A 20649-nucleotide genomic window follows, 5' to 3' on the forward strand; every position below is an offset into this window, starting at 1 on the left:
GATGCAATATTTGGCAAAACCTTGAGGGGATGGGGAAGGAACAGGAGATGCAGCAATATTGACAGAAGCCTGCGGCTGGGGTTTCCAAATGCTCACATCACTGGGTACTATTTTCCATACACTCCCCTTTTCTTTGATATAATATTAACAAGAAGACCCCCTTTTGGATCAGCCCAGATCAGATCAAAGGCCTGTCTCATCCAGTATGATGTTTTCCGTAGTGACCAAACAATATTGCAAATAATTTGAAAATTGTGACCTTGGGAGGAAAATAAAGTACGCTAATTGTAAGGTTTTTTACATGATGCTTTTATGCTGCGTGAGCTACCTTGAAATTTATCACACACCAAAACAAGATGTGCTGATAATCATGGGGGACTGGAATGCAAAAGTAGGGAACAGAGAAGAACTAGGAATTGTGGGGAAATGGTTTAGGAGATAGAAATGATGTGGGAGAAAGGCTTATTGAATTCTGTGAAGCCAATAATTTGTTTCTTACAAACACATTTTTTGAGCAACCGAAAAGACGACTATGCACGTGGACATCACCAAATGGCCAATATAGGAATCAAATTGATTATATAATTGGTAGCAGAAGATGGAGAAGTTCCATACTTTCTGCAAAAACAAGACCAGGAGCAGATTGCGGTACAGATCATGAACTGGTCGTATAGAAAATCAGAGTAAAGCTAAATAAGAAGAACAAAACACTCATAATGCCAAAATACAATTTAAATAACATCCCAGAAGCATATAAAGATCAAATAAGGAACAGGTTTGAGGCTTTAAACTTAGTTGACAGAGAACCAGAAGAACTATGGAGTGAAGTCAGGGACATTATCAGGGAAGAATGCAAAAAGACAATACCTCTAGTTAAAAAGAAAGACCTCAAAGGATGACTGACGAAACTCTTAAAATGGTTAAAGAGAGAAGGAAAGCAAAATCAAGAGGAGATAGAAACACAGTCAGAACCCTAAATGCAACAATACAGCGACTAGTAGGGACAAAGAGAACTATTACAATAGTTATTGTATAGAAATAGAAGAGGACAACAAAAAGGGAAGAATAAGAGCTCTATTACAAAAGATTAGAGAAATGAAAGGGAAATTTAAACCAAGAGTAGGGATGTTGAATAATCAACAGGGAACACACTGACTGACCGAGATGAAATAAAAGGAAAATGGAGCAATACACTGAAGAACTCTATAAAAGAGATGCAAGGATGACAGATTCATTCATGGAGGGAACATATGATGAAGAACCAGAAATTTTAGAATATGAGGTGAAAGCTGCTCTTAAAATATTTTGAAGAAACAAATCACCAGGAACAGATGGCATACCAGTAGAGTTGCTACAAGCTACTGAGACTGAATCTGTCCAAATTTTGACAAAAATTTGTCAACAAATATGGAAAAGAAACCAATCGCCCACTGACTGGAAGCATTCAATATACATCCCAATTCCAAAGAAAGGGGATCCCAGGGAATGCAGTAATTATCAAACTATTGCCTTAATATCCCATGCAAGTAATGCTCAAGATTCTATAACAAAGGCTCTTACCATATATGGAGCGAGAAATGCCAGATGTCCAAGCTGGATTTAGAAAGGAAAGAGGCACCAGAGATCATATCACAAACATACATTGGATAATGGAATGGAGCAAGGAATTTCAGAAGAAAATCACCCTGTGCTTTATAGATTACAGTAACTCCTTTGACTGTGTAGATCATGAATAACTACGGAATGCTTTAAAAGAAATGGGGGTGCCACAGCATCTGATTGTCCTGTTGCGCAACCTATACTCTGGACAAGAGGCTACTGTAAGGACAGAATATGGAGAAACGGATTGGTTCCCAACTGGAAAGGGTGTCAGACAGGGGTGTATTTTATCACCCTACTTGTTTAATCTATATGCAGAACATATCATACAGAAAGCAGGATTGGACCAAGATGAAGGAGGTGTGAAAATTGGAGGGAGAAATATCAATTTAAGATATGCAGACGATACCATACTACTAGCAGAAACCAGTAATGATTTGAAATGAATGCTGATGAAAGTTAAAGAGGAAAGCACAAAAGCAGGACAGCTGAACATCAAAAAGACTAAAGGAATGACAACAGAAGATTTATGCAACTTTACAGTTGACAATGAGGACACTGAACTTGTCAAGGATTATCAATATCTTAGCACAGTCATTAACCAAAATGGAGACAATAGTCAAGAAATCAGAAGAAGGCTAGGACTGGGGAGGGCAGCTGTGAGAGAACTAGAAAAGGTCCTCAAATGAAAAGATGCATCACTGAACACTAAAGTCAGGATCATTGAGACCATGGTATTCCCAATCTCTATGTACGGATGTGAAAGTTGGACAGTGAAAAAAGCAGATAAGAGAAAAATCAACTCATTTGAAACGTGGTGTTGGAGGAGAGCTTTGCGCATACCATCTCATCAAGAAGCTCGGAGGATGGTGACTAGAAATAGGGCCTTTTCGGTTGTGGCTCCCGAACTGTGGAATGGTCTCCCCGATGAGGTGCGCCTCGCGCCGACGCTGCTATCTTTTCGGCGCCAGGTGAAAACCTTTTTATACTCCCAGGCATTTTAAAGTGTATTTTTACAGTATTTTATTACTATGTGGTATTCTGGATGTTGTTTGGTTCTCGTATTGTTTGTGTGTTTTTGTTTTTTTGAGTTATTATATTTATTGTATTTATATATTGTGCCTGCTTTTACCTTTTATGTACACCGCCCAAAGAGCCTTCGGGCTTAGGGCGGTATATAAATTAAATTAAATAAATAAATAAAACAAATAAAAAGACAAATAATTGGGTGTTAGAACAAATTAAAGACAGCCAGTGTGGTGTAGTGGTTAAGGTGTTGGACTACGAACTGGGAGACCAGGGTTCAAATCCCCACATAGCTATGAAGCTCACTGGGTGACCTTGGGCCAGTCACTGCCTCTCAGCCTCATGAAAACCCTATTCATTGGGTCGCCATAAGTCAGAATCGACTTCAAGGCAGTACAATTACAATTAGAACAAATTAAACCAGAATTGTCACTAGAAGCTAAATGATGAATCTGAGGTTATCATACTTTGGACACATAATGAGAAGACAGGGGTCACTAAAAAAGACCATAATGCTGGGGAAAACAAAAGGGAGTAGAAAAAGAGGAAGGCCAAACAAGAGATGGATTGGTTCCATAAAGGAAGCCACAGACCTGAACGTACAAGATCTGAACAGGGTGGTTCATGACAGATGCTCTTGGAGGTCACTGATTCATAGGATCACCATAAGTTGTAATTGACTTGAAGCCACATAATAACAACAAGCTACCTTGAACGAGCTATGCCTAAAAAGGCAGCAGAATTTAGGAGGGGGGCTTATGTTGGAATATGTGGTTCAACTCCAACTGTTGGGTTGGGACTGCATGGGGTTAAAAGGGTAGATAGAGAGGAGACCTCCTGATTGCTAGGCTATACCTATCCTTTGACCTCCTGCTGACTCTCCCTTCCTGCTAGATTGATATTCTCAGGATGTTGACCACATCTTCCTTCTTCTTTCTCTTGAGAGGGAGAGCAGACGTCTTCTCTTTGTCTCTCCCTCTCCTCCAAGCATGAGGGCAAAGACTAGGCTTAGTGTTTGCGTCTCCAACTTAGCTAGTTAGCTAGATGTAGGACTCTTCTATCAAGTATGTATTTCCAGAATAAAGTAGTTATTTCTTATTTTAAAGCTTAAAGCCTCAGTCTGACTAATTCCAGGGAAGGTGTGATATTGAGCAAGGATCCAAACACACAAAGCTCACTCAGATGCTCAACTGCCTAATTTCACTACCATGCAACAGAACCAGGACAGCAGTTGCCACATATCTCAGCAATAGGGTTGCCACTGACCTGTGAGGTGGAAGAAGAGGAAGGTAGCCTGGCTCATTTTTCAGGCTAGTTACCAGGAAAGCATGTAGGCAAGACTGTTTTCCCCCATACACAGCTCTTTAAAAAAAAGCAGCTTTATACCTTATGAACAGAGCTTTGTGCAGAACTGTCCCTGTGGCCCCAAAACCACCTGCCAAGAGCCACTGAGCTCTACTCTCTCTGGAAGTCCCAAAAGCAACTAATATCCATTCCTAGAACTGCTAGAATGTGTGACTCCAACTCAGCCCTGTTACAAATGTGACAAGAGCAGGCTCCCATTTGGTCCTCTTTGAATGGGGTGGGGTGGGGAGAGAGAGAGAGTCCTCCCAGCTGGCTGGGCTGCCACTGACCTGCGCTTTGCTTTTCTGTCCGTCTGCCTTCCATGTAAACTGGTATGTCTGAGGGAGCTGTTCACACCTCTGACTCTTAAGGGCGAGAGTGAGGGAAGGGGGGGGGGGAAGCCCCAAGATGATGGAAGGAGAGGAACGCAGATGATAAAATCCCAATTGAATTTATTGAAAAAATAATATTATGGGCTTCTTATTTTTTCAATATTCAATTGGGATTTTATCATCTGCGTTCCTCTCCTTCCGGCATCTTGGGGCTTCCCCCCTCCCTTCCCTCACTCTCATTCCTTCGGATGCCAGCCACTTCTGCTACCCCTTCTCTTAAGGGCGGCCAGAGGGCTTCTTTCCTGAGAAGTGCATGCCCTGCAACTTCCTGCTGAAATCCTGTAAGTTCTCATACTGCAAATGTTTCAGGGTTTCTTTGTTTCCTGGACCCACTTTTGTTGCCCTCCGATGCCCCTCCAGATGGCAACAATGTGGTCACAGTGGGGAAGCATCATAAAATGACGAATAAAACAGAAAGGTGTGTAGACAGTCCAGTATAAACCCACCACACCCCTCATGCACTATGATGGCCTCAGTGACATGCTGCAGAGGACACTCACAAACACTAAACAAAACCCCACCAGCCTGGAGGGCCCTCTTGAGTCCGGGAGGGAGGCAGAGTTGGAGCATTTCCAGGATGGCTGCCCCGCTTCCTTGCCACTGTCTGTTTTTACCCAGAGAGGACAAAACAGCTGATTAAAAAAAAGGGGGGGGGGAAGAACTGCAAATGCAAGGAAGGAGGGAAGGAAGGAAGGAAGGAAGGAAGGAAGGAAGGAGCATGTTTCTTCCTCTGCATCTGATGAAGTCAGCAGCATGCCACAGTGAATGGGTGAGTCTCTGAGGTGCAACGGTGCATTTTTATCCATTCTGTGCGGCAGATTAACCCTGGACTGGAATATTTCAGGAGTGCTGCTGGGCCAGATGGCTCAGTCCTCGCCACTGGCCCAAGACACGCCTGTCCCCTGAAATGGAAGACCACCAACCTCTGAGCAAACGTCCCCCCTCCAGACCAGAAAGGCACACACCTGGCCTGCCACAGCAGCAGCTCAGATTGCCGGTGGGAAGTGAGAGGAGTGTCACATCAGCCATCAGCCACTGTAAGGCCAGAGGAGGTGCTGAGCGCCAGCACCTTTTCCCAGCAAGGAGTCTGCCTCCCCAAGGCCCTGGGCCAGGCTTCCGTCAGGGCTGCTATGACTTCTAGAGGATGCATCTCAGCCTCAGTCAACTTGCTCTAAATTCAGCAGAGGACAACCAGCCTGGGCAGGGCAGGCCCGGCTCATGGTGAGCTCAGTGGCTGTGTCTGACCCAAGTACCTTGCCCATCTGGACCCCACCAGATGCACCTCCTGCTGTAGGCCTGGCCCACTAGGGGTCAAGCTCAGAGGTAGCCTGGGCACTGCCAGGCAGTCTGCCACAGGCGCTTGCTGGGCCTTGCTGTGCTGCGCATAAATCTATTCTGAACATTTTCAAATGGGAAGTCTGTACGATGCCAACCTTCTGCATAAAGAAATGAACTTCCAGTTGTTATTGTTATGTGCCTTCAAGTCAATTATGACTTACGGCGACCCTATGAATCAGTGACCTCCAAGAGCATCTGCCATGAACACCCTGTTCAGATCTTGTAAGTTCAGGTCTGTGGCTTCCTTGATGGAATCAATCCATCTCTTGTTTGGCCTTCCTCTTTTTCTACTCCCTGCTGTTTTCCCCAGTATTATTGTCTTTTCTAGTGAATCCTGTTTTCTCATTATGTGTCCAAAGTACGATAACCTCAGTTTCATCATTTTAGCTTCTAGTGACAGTTCTGGTTTAATTTTTTCTAACACCCAATTATCGGTCTTTTTCGCAGTTCATGGTATCCACAAAGCTCTCCTCCAACACCACATTTCAAATGAGCTGATTGATTGATTGATTGATTCATTACATTTATATACCGCCCCATAGCCGAAGTTCTCTGGGTGGTTTACAGCAATTAAGATGTTTTACATTGTTTTTAGATGTTTTAAACATTCCTGCCTTAGGATAGCCTCTCAGGGGCATCTGAGGAGCCAATTTAACAGAAGTATTAAAAGACTGGAGAAAAGATATTTTTTCCTGTGGCATTGTAAAGCCCTTAATTTGTAGTTAGAGCACCAACAGAAACATCCCAAAGGTGTGGGAAGAAGGTATTTTACAGGCATGAAGACAGCATATAAATATTTTAAATTTAAAAAGAAGTTACATATTAACTATAACATTCCTGAAGCCAGAGACAGACTGAGTGCACCATGCTTGTTTGTGGGCTCCTGCAATCCATCACCCACCTCTATTTTAGCTTAGTATCTGGGGCCCACAAATGGGTAAATATGTCTTCTGAGGGCTAATATTATACAGTGAAAAGACCTCACACATGCACATTCTCAGATATCAAGAGTATAAGCTTCATTCTCTACTGCATAGGAAAAGTCTTGGAACATTCAGAAGGTTTCTTATCCACACGGGCTCTCTGGTGTCTGAGAAGGGCTGATTTCAAAGAAAAACATTTCCCACAGTATATGCATTTATTTGGTTTCTCTCCTGTGTGGACCCTCTGGTGGTGTGAGATACCACTGCTGAGCAAAACATTTCCCACACTCCAAGCATTGATACGGTTTCTCTCCTGTGTGGACTCTCTGGTGTATTGTGAGATGTGATTTCTGGGCAAAACATTTCCCACACTCCAAGCATTTATATGGTTTCTCTCCTGTGTGGACTTCCTGATGAATCGTGAAATGTGATTTCTCAGTAAAATGCTTCCCACATTCCAAGCATTTAAACGGTTTCTCCCCTATGTGGACACTCTTGTATGTCATGAGCTTCGATTCCAAAGGAAAGCATATCCCAAAGCTTAAGCATGTATGAGATTTCTCTCCTATGTGGAGTTGCTGATGCTTCTTGGCACAACTTGATTTCTGAGTAGGATGTGTTGCCCACATAGTGTACAAGTCCTTTTCTCTATTCTCACCTGCTGAGTTGGTGCTGGAGTTCTCAGTTTCATTCAAACTCTGAAAATCCGGCACCCATGGCTCTTCCCCTTGTTCCAGCCGGCAGATGAGATGAGGCTTGATGAATGGAAATCCCAAAGAGACCACGTTCCCATAGTTCTCCAGCATGACATCCCTGTACAAGGCTCTTTGATCTGGATCCAACAGAGCCCCCGGCCCTCAGTGAAATACATGGCCGCCACGTCTTCAAAGGTCACCGGCCCCTGCATTTGGCAATGGGGAATCGCGGGGGGCATTTAGAGACCCTTCCAAAGAATTTCTTTCTCCAGCAACTCAGTAAGAATCTTCACCCTCCCTTGATGTTTCTTTTATCCGCTTTTTTAATTGTCCAAAACCTACCTGCAAAAACCTGTAAAATTACTATGAGCAGCAAGAATGAAATCTAATACCACAGTTTTTCTGTGAGAAGTTACACCACCAAAAGACATCAGGAGGGGAAAAACATGCAAGGACACCATGTATATATGCATGTATGTATCGGAGTGAAGAATGCAGCGGCTAGGCTGCTGACTGGAGCAACCCATAGCCAACCTGCAACTCCCCTGTTAAGAAGCCTCTGTGTAAGATCTGTGCAAGCAAATGGGGATAAAAGCGAATGAATTAATCCTTTGTAGGAGAGTCTAGGCATGCCCAAGATTGTAGCTGTTTTAATCTGTCAAAATTGTACCATTGAGTTATTGTTTTGTATCATTTCTCTATCTCAGTAGGTTTGATACCTTTGGGAAACATTTTTCACATGTGCTAGTGTAGCCTAGTGCAGGTGTAGCCTAGCAACCAAGAGGTCTTGGTTGCCCCATGCAGCCTCAACCCACAAGTTGAAGTTGAACCCCATATATTCCAACAGTTATTGCTGTTATGTGCCTTCAAGTCAATTACAACTTATGGCGACCCTATGAATCAACGACCTCCAAGAGCATCTGTCATGAACCACCCTGTTCAGATCTTGTAAATTCAGGTCTGGGGCTTCCTTTATGGAATCAATCCATCTCTTGTTTGGCCTTCCTCTTTTTCTACTCCCTTCTGTTTTCCCCAGCATTATGGTCTTTTCTAGTGAATCATGTCTTCTCGTCTGCAATCCATTCTTTGCCTGAGGTGCAGGTCACCCAGCCTCTTCCAGCCACACAAAAGCCGGAGGTTTCCGCACAGCTACACAAGGTTCGAGGACTCCTCCCAGGCAGGCCAAAGCAGCCCCTGAGAAAGGTGCAGAGCATGGCCTGGGGAGAGGCCTGGGGGCCAAAAAGAGATGCCTGAAGGGCCACTTCCAGACCCCCGCCAGGCCTGATGCTCCCAGTTGGGGAAGGGCCACAACTCAATGGGAGTTCACTGAACTCCAGCTGTGAACGCAGAAGGCCCAGTTCAATCCCCGATGGGGGCATCTCCAGGTAGTGCTTTGGAGAGGTCCCTACCTGAACCTCTGGAGAGGAGCTGCCAGTCCGTGTAGGCAGCACTGAGCATGATAGACCCATGGCCTGAGTGGGCATAAGGCAGCCCCCCAGGTTCCGACCCCGGCATTAGAGGCGCAGTCTCAGAGGGGCGGGGGGCGAGGAGCGCTCTGCAATCCCCCCTCCCTCCCTCCCTTCTCCTGGCTGCAGGAGCGAACACGGCCCCTGCCGCCACATTGTCACCTTTGCCTGCCAGAGGCCTGGAGAGGAAAGGGGCCCCTGCTCGGAGAAGAGCCGGAGGGGCACCTCGCCTCCGCATCACGCCTAGGAGGAGCCCCCGCCCGCATCTCGGGGCGGAAGAGGTCAGGGCCGGGGCGCACGACCCCACCCCGGCGCTGCCTCGCCCTGGCGGGCCCAACTGGAGAAGGGGCCGGTGGGCGCCAGGCCCCCGCGCTCCCTCCCGCCGGCCCCTGCCTCTGTGCGGCGGCGCTGCTGGCCCTGGCCACAAATGAAGCGGTAAATAAAGAAGCGGATCAGCTCCCCCCGAGGGAGGCGGAGGAGGGCTCATTAGTCGGGGATGGGGTCTGTTTCATTGTTCACTCCATAAAAGCAATTAAAGGGGGTCGCCTCTCGCAGCCGCCCGTCGAGCCGGCGGGGGGGGCTCCATTACATGGCCTGCCACGCAAGCAAGGCGGCGGCGGCTGGGTCCAGAAACAGGAGGGGCCAGCAGGGATGGGGCAGCGGGGCTGTTAATCCCCCCACCACGCACACCCCGATTCAAGCCACTTCCCTCCTAACAAAAAACGCCGCAGGTTACTAGTCCATATGCAATCCCGCCGGGCTTGCCGGGAGCCCGAAAGAATCTCGCCCCGCAGCCAGCCCGCTCCTGTCCCGGATGCCACGTGGTCCGCCTGGGGGAGCGGAGTCCAGCAAGTTACCGGGAGCAGGAGCGGGACAAGCAAGCGGGTCCCCTGGAATCCAGTCCCGGAACTCCACGCCCGTCAGCCATCGCCAGCCTTCAGACGTGTGGGAGGGCCACTCTCGCATCAGCTCGACCCTTCCCCCACTAGCGGCCCTGCCTTGCTTGCCTCATCGCAACAGGCCAAGCGGGCACCTGGGGGGCGCCTGCCCCTGCAGAGGCCTCGCCCCAGAAGTTACGCTTGAAAGAAGCGTTGGGTTGTTACCAACAGAACAGGCTGCAGGATGAGCTGAGCTGAAGTGTGTGCGCAGGGGGTCGGGATGGCGGGTTTGCGGGTGCGTTGACTCCTGCAGGGCCATCATCACCCCATCCCGGCTGAGCCGGAGGAAAGGGGCACTCTGAGCCATGTTTTCCTCCCTCTCCTAATGCTAGGGTCTGGGGTCGTGCAATACAATTGACTGGCTTAAAGGTCGGCTTTTTTCCCTTCTGAAACTGTAACTCTAAAATGCTTCCTAAAAATACCCTTTACAACCAAACAAACAAACACTGTCTTTTTCTTAAGCGTTTCAGAGTAACAAATGCCTTGAGCTTTCTGCCCCAGGAACATTGCCCATGAACTATTCATCACCAAGGTAGTTAAATGAAACTTCCATGGGCCAAGCTACTGTATCTGTGAAGGTGAGGTGCTGGGGTCAACTGAGAGGGGGCTGCTACTTCTCTCTTGCTGATGGGCTTCCCAGAAAAGCCAAGAAAACAGTATGCTGGACAAGGTGGCTCCATGGGCTGATCCTGCAGCCAGGATATTACATAAGAACCTAAGAAGAGCCTGCTGGATCAGGCCAGTGGCCCATCTAGTCCAGCATCCTGTTCTCACAGTGGCCAACCAGGTGCCTGGGGGAAGCCCGCAAGCAGGACCCGAGTGCAAGAACACTCTCCCCTCCTGAGGCTTCCGGCAACTGGTTTTCAGAAGCATGCTGCCTCTGCCTAGGGTGGGACAGCACAGCCATCACGGCTAGTAGCCATTGAGAGCCCTGTCCTCCATGAATTTGTCTAATCTTCTTTTAAAGCCGTCCAAGCTGGTGGCCATTACTGCATCTTGTGGGAGCAAATTCCATAGTTTAACTATGCGCTGAGTAAAGAAGTACTTCCTTTTGTCTGTCCTGAATCTTGCAACATTCAGCTTCTTTGAATGCCCACGAGTTCTAGTATTATGAGAGAGGGAGAAGAACTTTTCTCTATCCACTTTCTCAATGCCATGCATAATTTTATACACTTCTATCATGTCTCCTCTGACCCGCCTTTTCTCTAAACTAAAAAGCCCCAAATGCTGCAACCTTTCCTCGTAAGGGAGTCGCTCCATCCCCTTGATCATTCTGGTTGCCCTCTTCTGAACCTTTTCCAACTCTATCATATCCTTTTTGAGATGAGGCGACCAGAACTGTACACAGTATTCCAAATGCGGCCGCACCACAGATTTATACAACGGCATTATGATATCGGCTGTTTTATTTTCAATACCTTTCCTAATTATCCCTAGCATGGAATTTGCCTTTTTCACAGCTGCCGCACACTGGGTCGACATTTTCATCGTGCTGTCCACTACAACCCCGAGGTCTCTCTCCTGGTCGGTCACCGCCAGTTCAGACCCCATGAGCGTATATGTGAAATTCAGATTTTTTGCTCCAATATGCATAATTTTACACTTGTTTATATTGAATTGCATTTGAATTTGCCATTTTTCTGCCCATTCACTCAGTTTGGAGAGGTCTTTTTGGAGCTCTTCGCAATCCCTTATATTCCGGAGTCCCTGGAGCTCCATCTCCAGACCTGATGGATGGGGGGGGGGATGTTGAGCCTCTCTCTCCAAGTCCTCCTGGTACAGACCTCTATGGATAATGTTTGGACACAAGCACCAAAAGGGTGTTGCTGGCATCCCACTCAGTTCCCTGTGATTGTGACCAGAGGCAGGTGCAGCGGTTTGGGTGGCGACAGCTTTGGCTGGACTGGCGCTACACACACAGACACACACACAGACACACACACAGACACACACACACACACACCACACACACACACACACTCCTCGCCACTTCCGCCCTCCCATCCACCCAACCCCAGGGAGCAGAGCCGGCCTGATTGATGGGTGAAGGTGGCAGCAGCGATAAGGCTAATGAAAGCAAAGCCCCACCGGTGCACAGAGAGAGCCTCTCCTCCAGGGAGCATGGGGCAGATTTGGAGGTCTACAATGCTGAAGGCCCTGGCTTGGGGGGGGGGAAATGGAAATGGACTGCCTTCAAGTCGATCCTGACTTATGGTGACCCTCTGAATAGGGTTTTCATTCAGGCATTCAGAGGGGGTTGCCTCACTCTGCGGCTGAGAGGCAGTGACTGGCCCAAGGTCACCCAGGGAGCTTCATGGCTGTGTGGGGATTCGAACCCTGGTCTCCCGGGTCATAGTCCAGCACTCCTGCTGCAGTGGACCACAAGGAAGGCCCTTCTGTGGGTTTCACAAACCGTGAGGTCGCACCTGCCTCCTGCAGTGACAGACCTGAGATTTCAGATAGATGTTGGGGGGAACACACATTTTGATGCCCCCAAAGCAGCGGCACTGCATGATCCAATGGTGCAGAAAGTGCTCAGAGTGCAACTCTTGGATCATCTCCTTTGGGCTGTTGGTGCAATCAGGCAGCAGGGCCTTCAGCTTTGGCTATATTATTGCTGTTGACATCATTAAATTGATTACCCCCCCTTCACCGGTAGCTCCCACGACATCAGTCGTGTGCAAGCTGACACACTCTAAGACTGAGATGCTGCTAGTGAGTGCTTTTCCTGCCTGGCTGAGTGGTGTGCAGCCTGCTCTAGATGGGGTCACACTTCCTCTGAAAGGGCAGGGATGTAGTTTTTGGGGGGTCCTCCTGGATCCATTGCCGTCACTTAAGACAGGGGTGGCTTCCGTGGCACGGAGTGCCTTCCAGCAGCTTAAACTGGTGATCCAACTTTGACAGGGATAACCTGGCTGCAGTAATCTATGCTCTGGTAACCTCAACAATTGATTATTGCAATGTGCTTTACATGGGGCTGCCCTTGAAGATGGTTCAGAAAGTGCAATTAGGGCAGAATGCAGCTGCCCACTTGCAGACAGGCTCCAGGCAAGCTGATCATATAACACCAATCCTGGCACAACTGCACTGACTACCTGTACATTGCCAAGCCCAGTTTAAGTGCTGCTTTTAACATCTAAAGCCCTGTATGGCTCAGGACCCCAATATCTTTCCAAGTATGTGTTGCAGAGTAGCAAAATTAGGCACTTGAGCATCTGAGTGAGCCTTTAGGTGTTTGAATCTTTGGTAAAGATTACACCTTCCCTGCAAATTAGTCAGACAGAGACTTCAAGCTTTAAGAAATAACTACTTTATTCTGGAAGTACATACTTGATAGGAAAGAGTTCTACATCTAGCTAACTAGCTAAGTTGGAGACGCAAACACTAAGCTTAGCGTTTGCCCTCATGCTTGGAGGAGAGGGAGAGACAAAGAGAAGATGTCTGCTCTCCCTCTCAAGAGAAAGAAGAAGGAAGATGTGGTCAACATCCTAAGCACATCAATCTAGCAGGAAGGGAGAGTCAGCAGGAGGTCAAAGGATAGGTATAGCCTAGCAATCAGGAGGTCTCCTCTCTAGCTACCCTTTTAACCCCATGCAGCCTCAACCTACCAGTTCGAGTTGAACCATGTTGTGTAAATTTGTAATTTGTTAAGCAGAGAACATCAGTGGTCTGAAATGCGAGTGTGCCAGTGTGTGTGTGTGTTTACCTAAGAAAGCAGGCTTTTACCCTGCATTGAGATCACTGAGACTTAAGATTTAGCAACATAAGAAAAGCTACTTTATTTATAGAAATATATAGTAGGTAGAAAGGCATAACTAGTTCTAACTAACTAACTAAGTTGGAGGCGCAACACCCAGACGTGGGAGTTGCCCTCATGGCTCAGGAGGGAGAGAGCAGCGACAAAGGTGTCTCCTCTTTCTCAAGAAGAGAGGAAGGGGAAAGGGCGGAAGGAGGAGAGGCAGATAAGCTTCCCTAAGACATAAGGAAGTCAGTCAGAGCATCGCAGGTAAAGGTAACCAAGCCTATCCATCTGGAGGACCCTCACTCTATCTCCCTTCTGGAACAAACAAAAGAACAAAACAGGAGTTGCTCTTGCCCCACTTCCAACATACCACATATTCCAGCACCCCTTCTCAACGAGAACTTGGTTCACTCTACAAGGTTCATCTTGCCTGTAGTTTCTGGACTTTGCCCAATGGTTTGGTCAAAGCATCCGCTGTCATCTCTTCTGTTGGACAGTAGGTCATCTCTGGAAGTCCTTTCTCCCATATGTCCTTCAGGTAGTGGAACTTCACATCAATGTGCTTCATGCAAGAACTTTGCCCTTCTGATTCCATGAGTCTTATGCAGGCTTGATTGTCCTCAAGTATTCTCATAGGCTCTGGTTCAGATACGCCCAGTCTCCTAGAAGCTTGTGTAGCCACAGCATTTCCTTGCATGCTTCGTCAGCTGATACATACTCTGCAACAGGATGAACCAACCTACCTTCAAATTTGAGGCCTTCCTCCAGATGTTTCCTCTGAGGGAGATTCAGAGGCTGACGATAAAGGATGGCCTTGTTGGCTGTGGCTCCCCACTTGCGGAATGTTTTCCTCAGTGAGGTCCACCTTGTGAGATCCAACTTTTCGGCACCATGTAAGAACTTCTCTCTTCTCTAGATACTTGATATCAATTGTCATTTAATGATGAAATGTTTTCTGCTGCTGAAGTTTTCTGGGTTTTGTAATGGTTTGTGTTGTAATGTATTCCTGCCTGTCTTTGGCTCTCCGAGTTTCTTGTAAGTCCCTTGGAGGCCTTTTACTTTAAGTGATAAAGGTCACTTCCAAATGACCTGTTTATTGAGCATTCATCACCATTTGGTTGCCATTATGTCAACTATTGAACATTCATTTTGATTTGTTTACGGGGAGGTCATAACTATGTTGTGTCAAACAATTGCTATCCCACACCTTCCAGTCTGGGAGCATTTGGACAATTTAAATAATTAATTATTTAAATAACTATAATCTCTCTCATACTCTGCCACTGCCCACTCCCTGGCTCACTAGATGACAGGAAACCCTTCCCAAGGATCTGGATCCGACGTGTACCTCAGTTGTTTCTCCTTGATGGTGTCAGAGGCCAGAGTGTGCTTTATTTCAGCCTTGACCTGTACCACAGATGCCCCAAATGCCACCAGCAGCACTGATCTAAAACCATGCATTTATATAGCATGACATCACAAATATGCTGCTGCTTCTGGGAGCCAAACCAGGCGTAATGCGAGAGACACATTTAATGCAACCCAGGGTGATTTTTCTCACTAAAATGCAGCAGAGAAGGCCACAGATTTGGAGCAAGAGTGCAGAGTGTTTCTCTCCCTTGCTGCTGACTGGCCCTTTAAATCCACCCTCCCCCAGATGCACTTCTACCTTTCAGGGCAAAGATACACGGACTCAGTGCCTTGTTTCTCTTTGTTAGAATTGTGCGGATGTACCTCGAATTGGGTTTGCATCGCTGAAGGGAGATAGAGAGGAGCCCTCTAGGTTGCTAGGCCATAGCTGTCCTTGGCTCTTCTGCTACATCTTGTTAAACTGATTATCCTTAGGGATGCTGACCACACCTTCCAACTCCCCTTCTTGCTTCTTCTCCAACTCTTGGAGACATGCTTGCATTTGTCTCTCACCTGTGGCATGAGGGCAAAGACCAGGAGTCCTTGCAGTTAGTGTTATGGAAATATGTATGCATATGTAAAGGCCATCAACAAACCACTTATATGGTGGCAATACATTGATGGCATCTTTATGGTCTGGACGAATGGTAAAGAGAGCTTAGAACAATTTAAAAATTATATCAACTCTATCCATCCCTCTATTAAGTTTACATTTAATAGTACAAATGACAATCCACACATCCCTTTTCTGGATGTCCTTCTCACCATTGAAAACAACAAAATAGACACTGATCTCTACAGCAAACCCACTGATGCCCACACCTATTTAAACTGGAAATCCTGCCATCCTAGGCATATAAAGAAGAACATTGTGTATAGCTTAGCTCTGAGAATCAAACGTATTTGCAACACTGAAGATAAATACCAGAGAAGGATCAGTGAACTTAAAGAACACCTTCTTTTAAGAGGATATCCTTTACATATTATCGATTGCAACCGAGCCTCCATTCTGTCCAGGGAAAACCTCTTCCATCGTGCTGAGGTGTCAAAGAGCAGAGAGCAATGGATTCCATTTGTGGTAGATTTCCATCCAGCATCTCTTAGCTATCACCGAGCAATCAGGGAGAGCTACCCATAACTGGCCAACTCTGAACATCTTGCTAGAGCCATCAGCAGGCCTCCTGTTGTAGCATTTCACCAGCCTCCTAATTTGCGCAGACTGTTGGTGAGAGCTGTGCTTAAGCCACCTATCACCAATCCAGGGTCTCATCCTTGTCACTCCAAATGCTGTATCACCTGTGTGTACCTCAGGGAGACAGCCACTTTTACAAGCACTAGGACAGGCAGGACATATTACATCAAACAGAACATCACCTGCAGGTCCTGCAATATAGTTTACATCGTCGAGTGCAAAAGACCAGAATGTCATATCCAATATGTAGGAAAGACCACAACTGACCTACACACGTGCTTCAGGAACCACAAGTCAGCAATTTTGACAAAAAAAGTGGAGCAACCCGTTGCAGAGCATTTTAACATTGAGGGTCACAGCCTGTTGGACTTTTCCATTACCGCGATAGAGATGCCAGCAGATCCAGCAGCATTGACCAAAAGGGAGAACTTTTGGATTTACTCTCTGGTCACATTGGCACCACATGGCCTGAACCTGGAGGACAGTACCACCACTACTTAGCTTCTGCAAATGAAGCCCCTCTGAGCATTCCATCCTCAAAGCTCTATAACTGCCACCTTGGTAACAGCATTTGTGTGTTAGCAGCTGATGAAGATGGAAGCCGAAATGTTTTGTTAATATAATAAAAACCTCTATTTGGTTAATCACAATCGTGTGCGTATGTTTGTGCGCGCGCGTGCATTTACCTAAGGAAGCAGGCTTTTACCCTGCACTGAGATCACTGAGACTTGAGACTTAGTAAAATAAGAAAAGCTACTTTATTATAGAAATACATAGTAGATAGAAAGGCATACCTAGTTGTAACTAAGTTGGAGGCGCAATGCCCAGACGTGGGTCTTGCCCTCATGGCTCAGGAGAGAGAGCAAAGACAGTCGAAGAAGACAAAGGAAGGGGGGGCAGGTCAGCTTTCCTGAACATATCAGTTTACAAGGGAAGGAAGTTAGGTAGAGAAGAGCACAGGTAAAGGCAGGCAAGCCTAGCCAGCTGGAGAACCCTCACTCGATCTTCCTTGTGGAATACAAACAGGAGTTGATCTTGCCCCACTTCCAACAGTTAGAACTAGGATCACTTTCCTAGTTATTATGTGTTTCTTCCAATGCAGGACGTTTTTCCTGTTTTACTAAGACTGAAACCTCAGTGATTGTAGCAGAGCAAAGGTCTACTCCTTTGCAAGTAAAGTCTCTCACACACTCAGTAAAATCTAACTCTGCTCCCACCCTCGAAGCGAGAAATGAGCTGGGGAGTCATTTTACTTGGGAAAACCACCTGCAGAGGGACAGGTAAGTTGCCCCCCACCCACCCAGTGCCGGATTTAGACTTGGTGAGGCCCTAAGATATATAAAGCTTGGAGGCTCTTTGTTAAAAAATTACACCATATATATATATATATTCAGTACACATAAAATTTTAAAAGCCCCCCCAAAAAATTCAGAAATTTTTTGAGGCCCCTGCGGATTGTGAGGCCCTAAGCTGTAGCTTGTTTAGCTTATGCCTAAATCCGGCACTGCCCCCCGCCACTGCTCTGTGCAAACTAGGAGCCTCCTGAAGCCGCACTTCTTCTTTTTTTAAAAGTTGGGAAATGCTCCTCTGTGTCTCTTGCATCAGAGCCAGGTGCACCTTTAGCATAAAGAGACAGGTTTAATGCACTCCAGAGAGATTTGTTACCCTCCCCTTTGCTGGGTCATAGAACAAATTAAACCAGAACTATCACTAGAAGCTAAAATGATGAAACTGAGGTTATCCTACTTTGGACACATCATGAGAAGACATGATTCACTAGAAAAGACAATAATGCTGGGGAAAACAGAAGGGAGCAGAAAAAGAGGAAGGCCAAACAAGAGATGGATGGATTCCATCAAGGAAGCCACAGGCCTGAACTCACAAGATCTGAGCAGGGTGGTTCGTGACAGATGCTCTTGGAGGTCGCTGATTCATAGGGTCGCCATAAGTCATAATCAACTTGAAGGCACATAACAACAACCTCTGCTACAGTCAGTCAGGATTTGTTAAGGATGCAGCTCACAAGCAAAGCTGTGTGACTTCGGAAGCAAAGCTAAACCGCTGGGGATGTGCCTGCCGGCTGAGCACCCAGCAAGGACACGCTGCAGTTCTACGAAGAACGGACTGGACCCAATGCTGCAAAGGTAGGCGTAGCGAGAGCTGAACAGGCACCTCTAGGGTGCCTGCAAATTCCGGGCCTGCCACAGTGACCCCCCCCCGAAGAAAGCTACCCTGTTCCAGTCCCTCTCTTGTTACCCCCACGCCACCCCTGGAGCCCATGCACAGACCCCCCTCTGGTCCCTGTCTTGGGCTGGAAGAAAGGAACAGGAATGGGGATCCACGAGAGAATCTTCCCAGCTCCTGCGCGCAGCAAGCCTGTCAACCCCGGCAGCGCCGGAGTCAAGGCCAGTATCGCCATCTAGTGGGCGGGAATGAGGCAGACCTGCCACGTTATAACCTTGCCAGCAGTAAAATGCTGATGCGCTAAAATGCTAATTCCCCCTAATGCCGGGCTGGGGAACCCTCCAGATGTTGTTGGACCCTAGTTCCCCTCAGCTCTGTGCCAGCATGGCCAACAGTCCCGGGGAGGTTGGAAAGGGGATGATGGGGGTTGGGAGTCCAGCAGCGTCTGGTAGGCGAGGTGAGGGATCATTGGAGAAGGGGCTGAAAATACGACTGCCAATGTCGTCATGCTGATGTCCAAATCTATGATGAGGCCATGCTTGTTCAGATCGGGTTCCTCACCCCAACGAGCTTGTTGCAGAGCTACAGAAGGTACGGAAAGAGCCACCCAAAATGATTCAAGCCTCGGAGCAACTCCCCTACAAGGGGAGAATGCTGGAAGATTCAGGAGAGAGAGAGGAAAGGGCATAGTTACACTGTGGAATTCAAGAGGACTAGACATATTCACGGAGGATAAGGCGATAAATGGTGTCCAGCCTTGACGGCTACAATGTTGGGGGCGGTATGCCTCTGAATACGAGTTGCTGAGAATCATAAGTGAGAAGCCTGCCCTCACTGGTATCTGGCTGACCACTGTGAGAACGGGACGCTGGGCTAGATGGGCTACTGGCTGGATCCAGCTGCTTCGGGGTGCCTTCTGCTGTCCTTATTATCCCAAGTATAGTCACAACATAAGTTTGTATAGAGGCACTGCAATATTGGCAGTTTTGTTTTCAATCCCTTTCCTAATGACCCCAATATGGAATTTGCCTTTGCCAGAGATGCCACACAGATTTCCATTGAGCCATTGCCCACAACCCCAAGATCCCTCTCCAGGCCAGCCACCACCAGTTCAGACCTAATTAGTGTATGTCTGAAGTTAAGATTCCCCCCACACACACACACACACAATGTGCATCACTTCACACTTTGTTGTTGTTGTTATGTGCCCTCAAGTCGATTACCACTTATGGCGACCCTATGAATCAGTGACCTCCAAGAGCATCTGTCGTGAACCACCCTGTTCAGATCTTGTAAGTTCAGGTCTGTGGCTTCCTTTAGGGAATCAATCCATCTCTTGTTTGGCCTTCCTCTTTTTCTACTCCCTTCTGTTTTTCCCAGCGTTATTGTCTTTTCTACTGAATCATGTCTCCTCATGATGTGTCCAAAGTATGATAACCTCAGATTCATCATTTTAGCTTCTAGCGACAGTTCTGGTTTAATTTGTTCTAACACCCAGTTATTTGTCTTTTTTGCAGTCCATGGTATGCGCAAAGCTCTCCTCCAACACCACATTTCAAATGAGTTGATTTTTCTCTTACCTGCTTTTTTCACTGTCCAACTTTCACATCCATACATAGAGATCTGGAATACCATGGTCTGAATGATCCTGACTTTGGTGTTCAGTGATACATCTTTGCAATGTGATAATTATTTATTTATCATTTATTTTATTAAATTTATTTATTTATTTATTTATTTTATTAAATTTCTATACCGCCCCATAGCCGAAGCTCTCTGGGCGGTGCACAAACTAAAACTTCCATCTACAATTAAAACACATATTTAAACAATTTTAAAACTACATCCAAATTTCAAAATTGTAAACATTTTGTAAACAGACGAAAGCACATATTAAAATACTAAGTACTAAAATACTAAAATGCTAAAATGCCTGGGAGAAGAGGAAAGTTTTAACCTGGCGCCGAAAGGATAGTAATGTTGGCGCCAGGCGTGCCTCGTCAGGAAGATCATTCCACAATTCGGGGGCCACCACTGAGAAGGCCCTCTTTCTTGTTGTCATCCTCCGAGCCTCCCTCTGAGGAGGCACCCAGAGGAGGCCTTCGATGTTGAGCGCAGTGTACGGGTAGGTTCATATCGGGAGAGGCGTTCCATCAGGTAGTGTGGTCCCAAGCCGTGTAAGGCTTTATAGGTTAAAACCAGCAGTTTGAATCGAGCCCGGAAACATATAGGCAGCCAATGCAAGTGGGCCAGAATCGGTGTTATGTGTTCGGACCACCTTGTCCGTGTCAATAGTCTGGCCGCTGCATTTTGCACGAGCTGCAATTTCCGAACCGTCTTCAAAGGCAGCCCCACGTAGAGCACATTGCAGTAATCTAATTTGGAGGTTACCAGAGCATG

Source organism: Rhineura floridana, chromosome 1, assembly GCF_030035675.1.
Source record: "Rhineura floridana isolate rRhiFlo1 chromosome 1, rRhiFlo1.hap2, whole genome shotgun sequence".
Lineage (NCBI taxonomy): Eukaryota > Metazoa > Chordata > Lepidosauria > Squamata > Rhineuridae > Rhineura > Rhineura floridana.